The sequence below is a fragment of the Sinocyclocheilus anshuiensis genome, unplaced genomic scaffold, assembly GCF_001515605.1.
Source record: "Sinocyclocheilus anshuiensis isolate Anshui unplaced genomic scaffold, SAMN03320099.WGS_v1.1 scaffold1894, whole genome shotgun sequence".
In the NCBI taxonomy this organism is placed as follows: Eukaryota; Metazoa; Chordata; class Actinopteri; order Cypriniformes; family Cyprinidae; genus Sinocyclocheilus; species Sinocyclocheilus anshuiensis.
In genome coordinates, this window is record NW_015542447.1 from 198,239 (window position 1) to 213,876 (window position 15,638).

The following is a 15,638-nucleotide window of genomic DNA, read 5'->3' on the forward strand; positions in this document are numbered from 1 at the left end:
GTGTGAGATCATTTCTTTTCTACATTGCATTTGTGCTCTAGTACCAGGCCTTCATTTCGGTGTGAAAATTTTCAGATTTATGCCGGATTTATTTCCCATTAATTTCAATGCGGTGTCATATTGACCCCAAAGGCAAGATTTGTAAACATTTTTTTTTACATACCTTCAGAACAACCGAATCAAGCCCAGTTTTTTTTTATGTGAATATAGATAGATAATGTAGAAAAGTCACAAAATCTTATTCCGCGGAGATGATGGGAACTATTTTTTTTTTAACTAAGGAAAAGTTGATTGGAGTTGACAAGGACAGATTGAGGGTTAACTAATGATTCATAGCGTGCAGTTATTATAAAGTGTTACCCATTTGGGTATTTATTTTTTCACTAGGGACTACAGTTCATTTTACAGCTGGTGAGCAGGCACTTATTCAGTATGACATAGTTGATATTAACATTCCTATAGCATCAACAGCATGACACAGCACCAAGTTCCCTTGAAAGGGAACATATGCATACAACTGGAAAGGGAATGAGATGCTGCATTGTGTTGCCAACTTCAATCATGCCTGTGCATCTTCCGTCAGACAATTTGAAATTGATAAGATTTTACAGTGGGGTCTCTTTTAAAGTATGACTTCATCAGTGATGTTATATTACTGCCATAGCCAGTCAAGACGTCAACACGTGCCTCAAATATTGTATAGAGCAGTTTTTGTAATACACCATCAAACAACATCTTTAGTCTCTTCACTGACTACCTCCGCAACTTTCTGCCATATTCACCAAGTGATAGTGATCAAATAATATGTAAAATCTTTGAAGTGAATACCAACAGCACGGAATTATGATGAATGTCAATCTAGAGGGATGTAAATTCTGTGAATTCCGTTTTGGCTGTTCAGACTGTGGTCGTGTTGCAAAACATCTGACCTAAATCAGATTTAGTACCACATATGTGACCCTGGACCCCAAAACCAGTCACAAGAACCATTGGGAAGCTGAATAAATAAGCTTTCCATTGATGTATGGTTTGTTAGGATAGGACAGTATTAGGCCGAGATACAATAATTTGAAAATCTGGAATCTGAGGGTGCAAAAAAAATCAAAATATTGATAAAATCGCCTTTAAAGTTGTCCAAATGAAGTTCTTAGCCATGCATCTTACTAATCAAAAATTAAGTTTTGATATATTTACGTTTGGAAATGTACAAAATATCTTCATGGAACAAGAACTTAATATCCTAATGATTTTTGGCATCAAAGAAAAATTGATAATTTTGAGCCATACAATGTATTGTTGGCTATTACTACAAATATACCCCAGCGACTTAAGACTGCTTTTGTGCTCCAGGGTCACATATGGAATCAAAAGATCAGATTCCATGTGGTTTGTGCTGTTCACACTGACATGAAACTAAATGATCTGAGTCACATATGAGCATAAAAATCGGATTTGGGTCACATTTTTCTGTAGTATGAACGTAGCCTTTGTGGCCAGCTTCACAACCACATTTCACTTTATGATGAATGAATGAATAATTGAATGAATGGATGGATGATTGAATGAATGAATGAATGAATGAATGAATGAATAATTGATTGATTGATTGATTGATTGATTGATTACAGATCAATATCATTGGCTCCTCTGTCATGTGACTTAACGTCACAAAGTCATCACATAAAAATCAGGGTTTGAATGAATGGATGGATGATTGAATGAATGAATGAATGAATTAATGAATAATTGATTGATTGATTGATTGATTGATTGATTGATTGATTACAGATCAATATCATTGGCTCCTCTGTCATGTGACTTAACGTCACAAAGTCATCACATAAAAATCAGGGTTATATGTTATTTGATCTGGGTTCTGTTCACATGAGTTGTTCAATGTGTCCTGTGTATTGTACAGAAGAAATAAAATTGTATGATTTGGACCAGCATGAGGGTAAGTAGATGATGACAGAACTTTCATTTTTGGGTGAACTATCCCTTTAAGGCATTTCAGAGGTGCTTGAAAGAATTTAAAAGATGGATTTATAAAGAATCAAATGCATAGCCTCCATACTGCACAATTACAGAAATGAGATTTTCATGTACGTCATAAATGTCATACAGCAGAAGAGATGTGAGGCAGAGAGCAGCTTATGTGCTGAATTCCCACTGGTGTGCTTCCTGTAATCTGTTATTTTTGATGGCAGGTGGAGACCATAGTCTGTGTTGAGGTACATTCGTTTTAACACCCTCAACTATATTTTGACACAGCTGACAGTTTTGCTTAATAGGGCTGTCAACTTTAGCAGAGCTAAGTAGGGGATATTTTCAGTTTCCCTTTCTCCATTACCATACCACATATGTCACGTGAGATTTTTTGCTAAATTTTTGATTTGATAAATTGGTAACACTTTATTACAGGGACCAATTCTCACTATTAACTAGTTGCATATTAGCATGCCTATTATTAACATATTGGCTGTTTATTAGTGCTTATAAAACACATATTCTGCATGACCATATTCTACATCCCTAATCCTAATCAATACCTAACCTTAACAACTACCTTACTAACTATTAACAAGCAGCAAATTAGGAGTTTAATGAGGCAAAAGTCATAGTTAATGGATTGTTAATGCCGAGAATTGGACCTTAAAGTGTCACCGATAAATTTGTGCTAGCAGGTGAACACTTGTGTCCATCAATCACAAGAGTGGTGCTGCTGCTGGATAAAGATGTAGAGTAAGATCATCAAACTGCTCTGTCAGTGGATGTAAAGAAAATGCACTTCCAAAACCTTTGCATAGCCTTCCTAAAGATGCATGGCTAAAGTTTATTTTTAATGGCATGCCTGTGCGACTGAAAGATAAAGTTTTTTGTTTGTTCTTCACATTTCTTGTGAATTATTCTAAACCTGCTGCTGTTTATTCAAAATATATTTTTAACTGAAAGATACGGCAGTGCTAAGCATTTTGTACTCAGACGCAACATAGGTAAGTATATAGTATAATTCTGACAATTTTACCATCAGTCCAGGGACTGCAGATGCAAAATAGCCTTCTGGCTAATTCTGGCACATTTTACATTTATGTATTATAGATGTGCATTGTCCCTGTCAAATAAACCTGAAATAAAATAAAATAAGTAAGTCCATTTATTATAAATCTTACAGTGTATGTCAACAGCATATCATTGTTTGAGTGTTTCTAATCAAATCGATATATACCTGGATCAGAAATATTTGCTTAAGCTGAATGTTTAATCATTTTTTTATTATGCGACATATTTCATAATAGATTTTATTATAGTTTCTACTGTTGCTATTATTAACCCTACACACAATGTGTAACTAGGGTTTTACTGTCTTTGTCTCTAAGGAAATTTGTTAACAGTAATCTGTATATAGATATTTGGTTACATTTATGTTGTTTTCCCAGTTGTTAATCTCAAATGACTCTGGTTCAAACATTTACAGCTTTATCACAGCACTTGCCATCTTGAGTTTCAAAACGCACAGACACAACGCCACTTGAAATGGGCTGTTTTTCACAAAGAGTGAAAATGAGAATGGAAAATTATAATTTTACAAATATTGGATCTTGGAATTTTTTTAAGTTCTTTCAGCATCTCATCTCTCTTAGTTTCAGTTGTACCCCACTTTTGTACAACCACAGTTGTCCTTCCTTGATCCTTCCCTGTTCATGTAATATCCAAAACTCATGCTACAGTTATCTGTTTCACATTCTTTTTCATTCTAATTTGTCATTTTTGACATTGCCAAAAAATTTATGTAGCCTACATACTAAAATGTTCTCAGCTGTTTGGGTGCAAAACATTAATACAGGACAAACCGGATGTTAATTAAACACAAAACACAATTCTGTTATTCTGAAATTCTGAATTTGCTCAATAGAAATTGTTGAACGTAGCCTAGACTATATTTAAAAGAGATGTTTGAGTGCAGTGTTTAGTGGAGGTAACTGTATGCAGGTGAAGACATCGCCAACACCCATGTTTGAGAGAAAGGATATTTCGAACAAGAATATAATCAATATGGTTAAATGAGACAGAGATTGTGTCGATGTCATCTGCCCACTGAAAATTGGCATCAGCACTAATTTCACTGTGTTCGGACAACAGGTACTAAACAAGTACATTCTTAGTGAATTTGTCCTTTCCTCTTGCAGCCCTGCGTAAAAACACATTAAAAAGGTGCTATTAAGTGTCAGTTGTTTCAATATATTTTTGAGGGTGTTACAAAGATGTAGAAGGATGCTTGTATATATGCTGCTAGTGTGCACCTCAACACAGACTCTGGTCTCCACCTGCCAACAGAAATAACGCAGATTAAACACACCAGTGGGAATTCAGCACATAAGCTGCTCTCTGCCTCACATCTCTGCTGTCGTATGACATTTACTACGCCCATGAAAATCTTATTTCTGTAATTGTGCAGTGTGGAAGCACCGAATTAAGCCTTACCCTGCTAGGAAAAGAGAAAATCCCCAGCAGGAAGAATGATTTACTCAGAAACTTCTCTAGCATAAATATTTATGGATGAGGAGAAAAGAAGGAAGATATTTTTTACACAGAGTGGTGTTTGCCCATGCAAAAGTTACCACAACACTAAGGTGCTGTGGGTGTTTGCCAGAGCTTTGCTGGGTGGTTATTAAAGAGCTGCTATGACATTGCTATATGGTTGATAAGGAATTCAGTGTGTTTGCTATGGCATTGGCTAGGTGGTTGTTAGCACATTTCTATGGTGTTCTGGTAGGTTGCTACTTCTGGACATTGCTGGAGTGTTTCGTGTGGTCTCAGATGAAAAGGCTCCTCACTTATAAAAGTCACAGTTCATCTCTCCTCAATAAACTGCATGATTCGAGGTACCATGCATGTAACTCCTCCCACACCATTTGTGTCAACGACAAGAAAAATGTAATACTTAGGATTTGGGGTTTCTTCAAATCATTAACGCTTCTGACCACTAGTTAGATTATCTGGTTGCCTGTGGCCATTCGCAAGTTCGAGGCTTTGACATTGGCCTTCAGGACTATCACTGGAACTGCACCCTCCTACCTCAATACACTTTTATTCTATCTATTCCATCTTATTTTGTTATATTTTTTCTTCTGTCTATGTTCAGTCCTGCCATTTCCAGTCAAAATGTAAAATTTCATGTTTTGAAAAAAAGTCAAGAAGTTTGTATCAATTGATTGCTCATTTAACATTTCTAGCATTATAAATGTCAGATATTTATTGTTTAGAGATGGCCTATATCTTACCTAGAACGTAACATTTTGACCCTTATGGCTGAAGCATTGTGCTGGAATTTGCACAACAGTAAAGACCACCTTACAGCTTTATCACTAATTGTTTACATTTTCAGTCTGGGGCAGTCAACAAGTGCTTCTTTCTGTCCATCATGTTCTTCTTTGCATTGTTAACATCACGAGCACTGCGTTTTGAAGAGACGGAGAGTGAATTCACTTTAATTTATGAATTTCTATGATTTTAATTTTATTTTACTACACTATTAATGTTTATGTGTATGTGTTTATAATTTAAAATAAAAAGTATACAATTAAACAATCATTTTAAAGTGATATTTTGGGTTCCCTAATGTCCTGGTGGGCCCATATGCTTGGTATACTCTGCACACCCCATAACGGCGTCTCTGATACTTGATATTATGCACTGCAAATAGCGTGGCTCTTATGATAAATATTAGTCTGTGATGTTCCTCATTTGCAAGTCACTATAGATAAAAGCATCTGCTAAAAGAATACATGTAAATACAGGCAATGCAAATAGTGATGCTTGATTTAGCAAATGAGAGTGAAGAACAAAGAGAAAAAACACAAGTACTGGTCACCTCCTGCCCTCAATGAAACGTTGCCGGGTAACATATAGTTTCCATGCATTGCTCTCAGTGAAATCGCATGCGTATAATCAGCTCTCTGCTGTATGTCATTTTCCTGCATGGTTATTTCCATGAGGATTGGCGAGAGGAGCGGCATCAGGCAGCGAGAGCGCTGGAACAGATTATGAAGCTGAGGAAGTGCTCTGCAAAAAGCAGATAAGAAGACGTTCACTTGCTCTGCTGCCAGCCAGAAACTCAACAAACAGCCAAAACCAGGAGAGCGTGCACAGACCGTCTCTGAGGAGGATTCACCCTTCAGCAGCCTTCAGTGTTTATTTATTTATTTTCTGCTTCAAATGTCTGACTTCACCATATCATCACTAGAGGCAAAATCAGAGCAGGAAGATTTCAATGTAAAGCAGCACCACTGGGTTCATATTCACGGTTAATAAAACCTCACCGCAACTACACGTCTGATGTCAGTGAGTTCATAGTGGAGCTAATTCAAGATATTGCTGTTATGCTTTATGCCTATAAGACATTTGGAGACGCTGTCCATTTAGGATGTGCAGTGGACTTTACGGACTTTATCAATATTAGAAGTTGTGAATTAGTAAAGCTAATGTTAAAGGGGTCATCGGATGCCCATTTTCCACAAGTTGATATGATTCTTTAGGGTCTTAATGAAAAGTCTATAACATGCTTTGGTTAAAATTTCTCAATGGTTATTTTTTACCGCACCTCTATTCCATGGGGTGACAAGCTGTTCTCTGAGGGCTGTAAACTTTGGCCGCATTTAGCTGCGGAACTTGCCAACTAGCACGTTATTAGGAATGGTGATTTGCAAAGATTCATTAAAAAAACTTATACTCCCCTGCTGAAAAATCCAGCATAAACCAGCATGGATTCCAAGCTGCTTATACTCCCCTGCTGAAAAATCCAGCATAAACCAGCATGGATTCCAGGCTGGTCGATTCTGGTATAGTGCTGGTTTATGCTGGTTAGTTCTGGTATAGTGCTGGTTTAGGCTGGTATAGTGCTAGTCTAGCTGGTGGACCAGCATATCCATGCAGTTCTCAAGCAAAATGGAGCTGGTGATGCTGGTTCACCAGCATGGGCTTTGTAGGGTTGAGTGTCAGTAGGTCAGGTGTCTGTACACAAGAAATTTTGGGGGGACAAACATAGTTTTTGCTTGCATATTTCTCTATTTAACACATTAATGATGTAAAGGAAAAACAATATAAGGGTAAAACATATGATTTATTGAATTATATTATAACTTTGTAATTTCTTTTGCTCCCTCTGCTGAAAGTAGAACGTCTCGGTTACGTATGGTAACCCTCGTTCCCTGAAGGAGGGAACGGAGACGTCACGTCGGATGACCGACGAATTGGGATCTCGCTTAGAGAGACCAATCTACTTCGAGTGTAAAAACTCCGAGATGGTCATACCCCCGCAATGGGAGCATGAGTCATCCACGAAAGCCACCTCAGCGTGCTTCGTGCCCAGACACGAGAGGCAGCGATCGTGACCATCACCCGGCGCCAGGTAACGACCGCACCCAGAAACACACGGATGGTACGACATCTTTAAAATGACGTTCCACCCGTGAAGCTCTTTTAGATGGAAATTGCTCTTTTAGTGTGCTGAAGCGCACAGGGGAGATGGCCATCTGCAACACACACAGGGGTAGTGCAGCCTGTTGTGTGCAACCCACTCGACACGGGAAAACCACCGCCGCTGAAGCGCCGTACCACCAGCACGAGAGCCCACGAAGAGCGTGCTTGACTGTAGTTTTCACTACCGTAGACTTAGGTCAGGAACAGAACGATAGAACCGCTCGGCTCCGAAGCGAAAAGCTGAATATGCGCTGCATCTGCTGCCTACTTATACTCACGCTGTGATCAGCAGCAGCTGGATGCAATAATTGCATGCCAATGTGCATTGGCTCGTTTAGTTTACACTCGAAGTAGATTGGACTCTCTAAGCGAGATCCCAATTTGTCGGTCATCCGACATGACGTCGAGAGTGACCGACTGAAAGGGAACTGAACATTTTAATTGCTTAAGTTATGATTACATTGTTAATCAATGTCACATGGTAAACTGGTAAAACGTTTCAAAGCATCAAGGGAATGATCTCCTGTTTCATAGGATCTGTACATAAATCAGTTAAAAAGAGCTTTTGTACACTGGATAACAGGGGTTATGAGAAGAGCTCTTTCAATGGTACAGTTAATAACTTCATAATGAAAGTTCAAAACTGAAAGTTGTTTTTAAAGATTTTCATATTTATCTGGGAAGTCACATATGTCCAAATCCAGCTGTCAGTCACAGATTTCAAAAAGTGCACATAGAAATGTATAGTAAGTGTGTGCATAGTAAGGTATGTCAGTGCAGTCAGGGCCATGAAATATTATTGAAAATAATGATAGCGTGCACTTTTAACAATTGCTGAAACAGTTAATTTAACCAAAATAAATGGCCAAGTGCCCAACTAGATGGAACACCATACTAGTAACATACTTTAGCAACCTTTGTGGTTGTTGGTTTTTACAGTGTAAACACGTAACCAGCAACATGTGTTTTTCTTTAATAAATCATTTATTTGGAACATTTTATTGGTCTTTAACTACAAACCCTAACCAATTTCAAAAGAAATGGTGTATCTAACACATACGCAAGTTTTGTTGTGGTCTTGCTGGGATCATACCAGCACCCAAAAGACAACAAATGCTGGTCCACCAGCACACCAGCATTCCAAACTGGTCCCAGCATGCAAAACATACCTTATGCTGGTCCACCAGCACACCTAACTGCTACGAACATAGACTGCTATGTTCATTATTACATCCAACAACAGAGCACCTCAATCGCTTATGAGATATTCTTGTCTACACCTGCTCCAACGTCGAAACAATGGCAGCTGTTTACAGCTCACTCAGGACGGGTCTGTGATAAAACACCGGTGACCCCTTTAAAACCTTCATGAAGTGACAAAAATACTTGGTTCAAGACTAAAATTACTGGTTACAATTTATTTCAATAGTCCATCTCTGCAATAGTTAGTAGACGTTCTGCTAACTACAAGTAACTTTACAAGTATGTCAACTAACTCTCATTAGAGTATTAGTATACTGTCAGGTTAGGGTTGGGCGGGCAATATGGCAAAAAATATATTTATATCACCATGAAAATCTTTAATATAAGGTGATATTGATAATTAGATATATACATTTCTCATTTTTATTTATTTCAAGTTTAAAGGCAGATTTTTGTTCCTAAGTGAAACTTGTAGAAACCAGACTGTTAATTGTGTTTTTTTTAAACTACTCTATGGTTAGAAAATTATAAACACGTTTTTTTAATTCTTTACACTTTTCCAGTTATTTTTCCTTAGCACAATAAATATTGTAATATAAAAATTAATTTCTTAGTTTCTGCATGTTCTAAAGAGTGATATTGTTTCAAATCATGAAACAGGTTTGTGTTGCCTGATTTTGATGACGCATATCTTCAGTACAGTTTGCAGTGCAGGCTGCAATATTAATAATATTATAATTTTTTGTCTCTTATAAATGACAGTAGGCTTGAGTTAGGATGCAGAGGTAAATGCTTGTTTTCAAAAACAGTAGCATCTGTAAATGTATATGGTGAAATTTAATTATTCTGACTTTTTGAGTTTTATTCAAATTAACCATTGGTCTTATATAATATTATACATTTAGATCATGATAACAACCATTAAAATAACACATATAGCACCTCAATACCATGGTAAAAATATGACTATATGGTTTCTAGGTATTTTATGAAAAACAGTAGTCTAAATATATTTAGTATAAATGAACAAATACTTTAGCTAAATCACCAAAAAACACAGTGTTTCTCCTATTCGTCAGCGCCATTTCCTCTTGCTTTAAACTTGTTTAAATCACTGAGTCATTTGTGTTGTTCACCGAATTCAAGCACTTCACACTGGAACTCACAGCGCTGTTTAGTGCTCATGTGACCGAGACTCATCAGCGATTAAATGCATCTGCTCTAGTGAGTTTATCAAATTCTTGTTATCGTTTCATCGAGGAAAATTATATTACAATAATTATCATTAGCGTTTTATCACCCAGCCCTAGGTTAGGGTTAGTATAATGAGTTGACATGTACTTGCAAAGTTACTTAGTAGAGTGTCTGTTGGGGGACCATCAAAATAGTGTTAGGCTACACTGCTCAAAAATGAATTAAATATTCAAGTTAAAAACATTTACTTACTGTATATACATTGTGTAATTCGTTGAAAGCAAAATGATGTGACAATGGTCAATGGAAACCAAAATCATCAACCCACTGAGGGCTGAATTAAAAATCACACTGAAAATCAAAGTTTAAAAAAAAGCAGAGATCGCGGTGGACGCCTGCAACAGTTTTTAATTGCAGCTTATTGAGACAACTTTTCCCATGACTGTGTTGTGTGTGGTGGTGTATCAACCTCCAAAAATATAATACAAATTTTATTCAGGACTTTGCAGACTTTGTGGCGGGGATTGCATTGACATATGATCACTTTTTTAATATTGGTGATTTTAACATACATCTGTGCTGTGAATCCAAACCTCTGGCTAAAGATTTTACTGATTCATAACTCATAAGTCTAACTGATTCATTTAATCTCACGCAGTCAGTCACTGGTCCGACCCATGAAAAAGGACATACTTTGGACCTTGTGTTGTCATATGGTTTATGTATTACTATCAGTGAAATATGTTTCACATGTTTTTCAGATCACCTGCCTGTTTTATTTACTGTGGTTGTTCCCAGTTTGGAGATTTAATTGCCTTTAATTGCCTCCCGGTTTGGAGATTTAATTGCCTTTAAAGGCACAATTTGTAATTTTCGCCACTGGAGGGCGTGTATTCTAAATAAACAAAGAGGCAAAGGCGTAGTTTGATGATGCCGTGACTGAGTGTGGAATCATGGGAGTTGTCTATCGTCAGTTGAAGATACAGAACATGTATTTTTTACATGTAGTTTGTCGCAGTCTTTTTGGAAAGCATTGCAGGACTGGATGGTAGAGAAGGGTGTGGTTGCTGATGGTTTCACTCTAACCTTACAAGATGTAATGTACGGAATAAGCAAAGAGTGCTCTGTTTTGTACAATTTGATTAATAATATTATATTATTAGCAAAATACTTTATACATAAATGTAGATATTTTAAATCCCCTCCTTTGTTTATTGTATTTAAAATTGATCTAAAATACTTCTCAGATGCCCTTAGTAAAATGAAAAATCCAAAAGCAGTAAAACTACTTAATTTGTTTGTATTATATAATTTGTTGTAATTATGTATTTTTTAATTATTTAATTAATTTTTATTTTATATTTTATGTGTCTTGAAATGTTTTGTTATATGATTTGTCTGGAGCTTATTATGATTCTATTGTGTTGAGCCTTCCATACCAGAATCTTTTTTGTATACTAATTAATGCCAGTTTGTTGTATTCAGATTTTGTACTTAATAAAAAAAAAAAATGCCTGATACATAGCCTATGTTGTGCCCATGTATGTCGCCTTTAAAACCATTTAAATGAAAACTTGAAATCGCATCATATGACCCCTTTAAAGCGTATTTGGTGTTTCCATGTTTTCTACAAAACAAAACGGTCAAAACATGGTCCGTGTCACTAGTTAAAATTGCTTATTTCTCTGGATTTAAACATTCTTCGAAACATTTGGGATAATGCAAGTACATAAGTCAGCAAAATATATTAAACTGTTCTAGTGGTTTTTGGATATTTTAATAAAAAAATCTTACATATTATGCCTTTAATTGCCTCACAGTTTTCTAGTGCTTTTAAAGACTCCTTGTTGTACAATCTTGATGACTGTAATCTCAGTGTAGAGGAATTCACTGTCTTATTTAACTGTACTTGTACTGAGATATTGGACTCTGTTGCTCCGTTGAGGAAAAAATGTCATAAAGCTCTTTCAGAACCCTGGTTGAATGACATTACCCGCTCCCTCAGACGTGCCTGCAGAGTAGCCGAGAGAGAGTGGGAAAAGGATAAACTCAAAGTCTCATTTAAATTTAGCAGGACGCATTATGTAAATACCAGGGAGCAGTAAAAAAATTGTCCAACCTTGTAACCAGTAACAGCCAGCGGCCTCAGGTTCTTTTTAATGTTTTTAACTCTCTTGATAACCCAGACTGCATTGTGTCATCTTTAATATTATGTGAAAACTTTCTGAAATATTTTGTAGACAAAATTGCTGGTCTAAGTTTTCCACCCATCATGGTTATCAGTGACCCCTCTGACTTTTCTTTTTGCCCAGCTGTCTTCCAGCATTGTACAGTATCTTTGGTTAATACATTGCTCAGCTAGGGGTGTGTACCAGCTGTTTTTAAACAGTGCAACCACTTTTAAAAAATAAAAATTTGGATCCTTAAATTTTGGTCTTATTTTAGACAAAGTATTTATGAAAAATTTCAGTCTGGTTTTAACCTGTTAACCTGCACCCCCCATTTTGGGACTCACAGCTGAAAATGACCTACCTAACTTAAAATGGTAGCAGTTCCTGACAACAGTGTGCTACACACACAATTTTGGTGTCTTTGGAAAGAAGACCCTTTGGGCTTTACTATCCATCATCCAGAGTTGATAATGCTCAAAAAGATTAAGCTCCGTCACAGTACGGAAACTGCTCTTTTAAGAGTTTCTAATGATCTTCTTCTAGCTGTGGACTCCGGTAACTCTGCTGTATTAGTCCTTTTGGAATTGACTGCGACCTTTGATACGGTCAACCAATCAATTATTTTATCCAGACTTGAACAGTGTGTTGGCATTAAGGGCATAGCCCTCAAATGGTTTCAACCGTATTTGACAGACAGAAGTTTTTTCTGTTCACCATGGTGAATTTTCTTCATCTGCTGCCCTTCTTCTTTGTGGTGTCCCCCAAGGGTCCATATTAGGCCCCATGTTGTTTTCTTTGTATATGTTGCCCTTGGGGTATATTTTTAGAAAACACAATATCTCCTACCATTGTTATGTGGATGATGTACAAATTTATTTGCCCGTCAAAACAAATGACAAAGTTTAATTTCTGTCATTACTTAATTGCCTGAGAGATTTAAAAATATGGCTGGATCAGAATTTTCTTTTTCTTAACGAAAATAAGACTGAGATTGTTGTGTTTGGTCATCCTGGGGATTTAGGTGCTTGTATAGATGCTCTTGGTAGTTTAGGATATGTTTGTCCATTTACCAAGAATCTCTGTGTGACTTTTGACAGTGCTTTTAAATTTGAAAAACACATTAGTTCTGTTGTAAAATGCTTTTTTTTTTTCAGCCGAGACTGTTGGCTAAAGTCAAGCCTTACCTGCCGTTTAATAAGTTTGAAAGAGTAATCCATTATTTTATAATGTCGACTAAACTACTGTAACTCTTTATATGTTGGATTGGATCAGTCGTCTCTTCAACACTTGCAGTTAGTCCAGAATGCAACAGCTCGGCTACTAACTGGGACTAAAAAGTGTGTGATAAATAATGTCACAAATGTTCTCAATTGTATTCAGGTCTGGGGAATGTGAGAGCCAGTCAGTGGCATCGATGCCTTCGTCATCCGTCACACTTTGGTCAGAAACATGCACACTAGTAGACTGCTGGAAGTCTGGAGGTCATTTTGTGGGCTCTGGCAGTGCTCCCATTCCTCTTTGCACAAAGAAGCAGATACCGGTCCTGCTGCTGGGTTGTTGCCCTTCTACGGCCCTGCCCAGCTCTTCTTGTGTAACCACCCATCTCCCATATCTCCTCCATGTTCTTGAGACTGTGCTCGAAAACACACCAAACCTCCTTTGCGTCAGCATGTATGAATGTGCCATCCTGAAGGAGCTTGGCTACCTGGGCAACCTGAGTGGGTTGCAGGTACTGCCTCATGCTACAAGTAGTGAGAAGGACCTTAACAAAACACTACACAACAAATCCACAAAGACTAGTGACAAATCAGCCAAGAAGGATAAGAGGAGAGCAGAACCTGCAAAACCATACCCTTTTTGAGGTTTGTCTTACTGTTGCCTCTCCAGTGTCCCTGTTGTCACTTTCATTTGCACCAAAGCAGGTGAAAAAGATTCACAATCACTTGTGTTTCCTAGCTGGACAGACTGATATTGACTTGAATTGACTTGATGTTGATTGATGATTAAGTGTTCTCTTCATTTTTTGAGCAGTGTGTTAAGCAGACAGTCTACCAATACTCTAATGACTGGTAGTTGACATGTAGTTACAAAGTTACTTAAATCAGCAGAATATCTAAAATGGACTATCGAAATAAAGTTTTACTAAATGACCAAATGTCAAAAGGTCCTCTCAGAAACCACAAATTAGAAAATAAAAGAAAGAAAAGAAAATGAAAAAAAAATTTGATTCCATTACTGCACAAAATGATCTTACTGTTAAAGATATAGTAGTAATAGTTATTTATTTTTATTACCACATCAGCATTTAAGACTATCTTCATGTCAAAAACTGAGTTGCAATAATACAAGAGTTACACAAACACAAAATATAAACCAAGCAAACCAAAATTATACAACATTTTTGTTTTCAATCACCAGATGAAACCCATTGGCACTTGAAAGGTGCTGTGCATAAAAGCTTCTGCTAACTACATTTATGTAAATGTACTTTTTTTGATAAACCAAAGATGGCCCTCTTTACCTGAAAAGACATTTGTCTGGGGTGCATAATCTCAAAATGTTTACTGGGTTATACCTTCCAAGTAAGACATTATACAAACTAAATTCAAATGAAAATATTTCATTCTTGCAGAAGGACAACTATCACTGCACTTCACAGATTTGGGCTTTATGGCCAAACGCAGGACTGTACTCTGTGCATTAAAGCACACTTGGTAAAAAAGCACCTAAAGAACTCAGACTGAGAGAAACAAGATTGTCTGGTCCGATGAATTTCATCACCAAGAGTCATCTCTAAATCAGGCACCGCTCATCATCTGCAAAATACCATCCCGACAGTGAAGCATGGTGGTGCTAGCATCATTCTTTAGGGGTGTTTTTCAGTCACAGGGACTGGGAAACTGGTCAAAGATCATGTAAGAGTGGCTTAGGGACGGATCTGTGAATGTCCTTGAGTGGCCCAGCCAGAGCTCCGACTTGAACCCAATTAAACATCTCTGTAGAAACCTGAAGACATCCACGGACAGTCCCCATTCAAACCAAAGGCGCTGAAGAGAATCTTTAGAGGAACAGCAGAAAATCCACAAATCCAGATGTGCAAAGCTTGTTGCATCAAAAGGCTTGAGGCTGCGATCCCTGCCAAAGGTGCTTTAAGTATTGATTTAATACTTATGTCAACAATATATTTCAGCACTTCTTTTTTAATTTTTTAATTTTTTAATTAGAAAATTTTAATTAATTTGAAAATCTGAAAGGTAATGGTGAATAATTGGAAAACAATGCTTATAAAGAATCGTAAAAGACAAATGATTTGGGATATGTTCATAGCATAATGCAACTCATAATAAATCTGTGTAAAATGGACCATTGGCTAACAGTGGAATCATGTCTTATCTGGAAAGCATTTGTTTCACAAAGAAATTCATATGTATTTAATGTTGATATTTTTATCACAAGGTAATTACGAGCTTAAACACATGAAACTTTCTATAGCTCAACTGTGTTCATTTGCTGAAGAGCAGATTGTTGTTTATAGCTGTAAAATGTGCAGTGTTGCATAGACCTCATGTGAAGACCTGTGTCTGAGACCAC

The 15,638-nt window shown here is 37.0% G+C and overlaps 1 protein-coding gene across 1 annotated transcript in view; it reads right to left on the reverse strand.

Moving 5' to 3' along the window:
- cacna2d3a (calcium channel, voltage-dependent, alpha 2/delta subunit 3a) overlaps nt 1-15,638 on the reverse strand; it is a 192,817-nt gene that overhangs the window by 151,567 nt on the left and 25,612 nt on the right. The window lies entirely within an intron of this gene.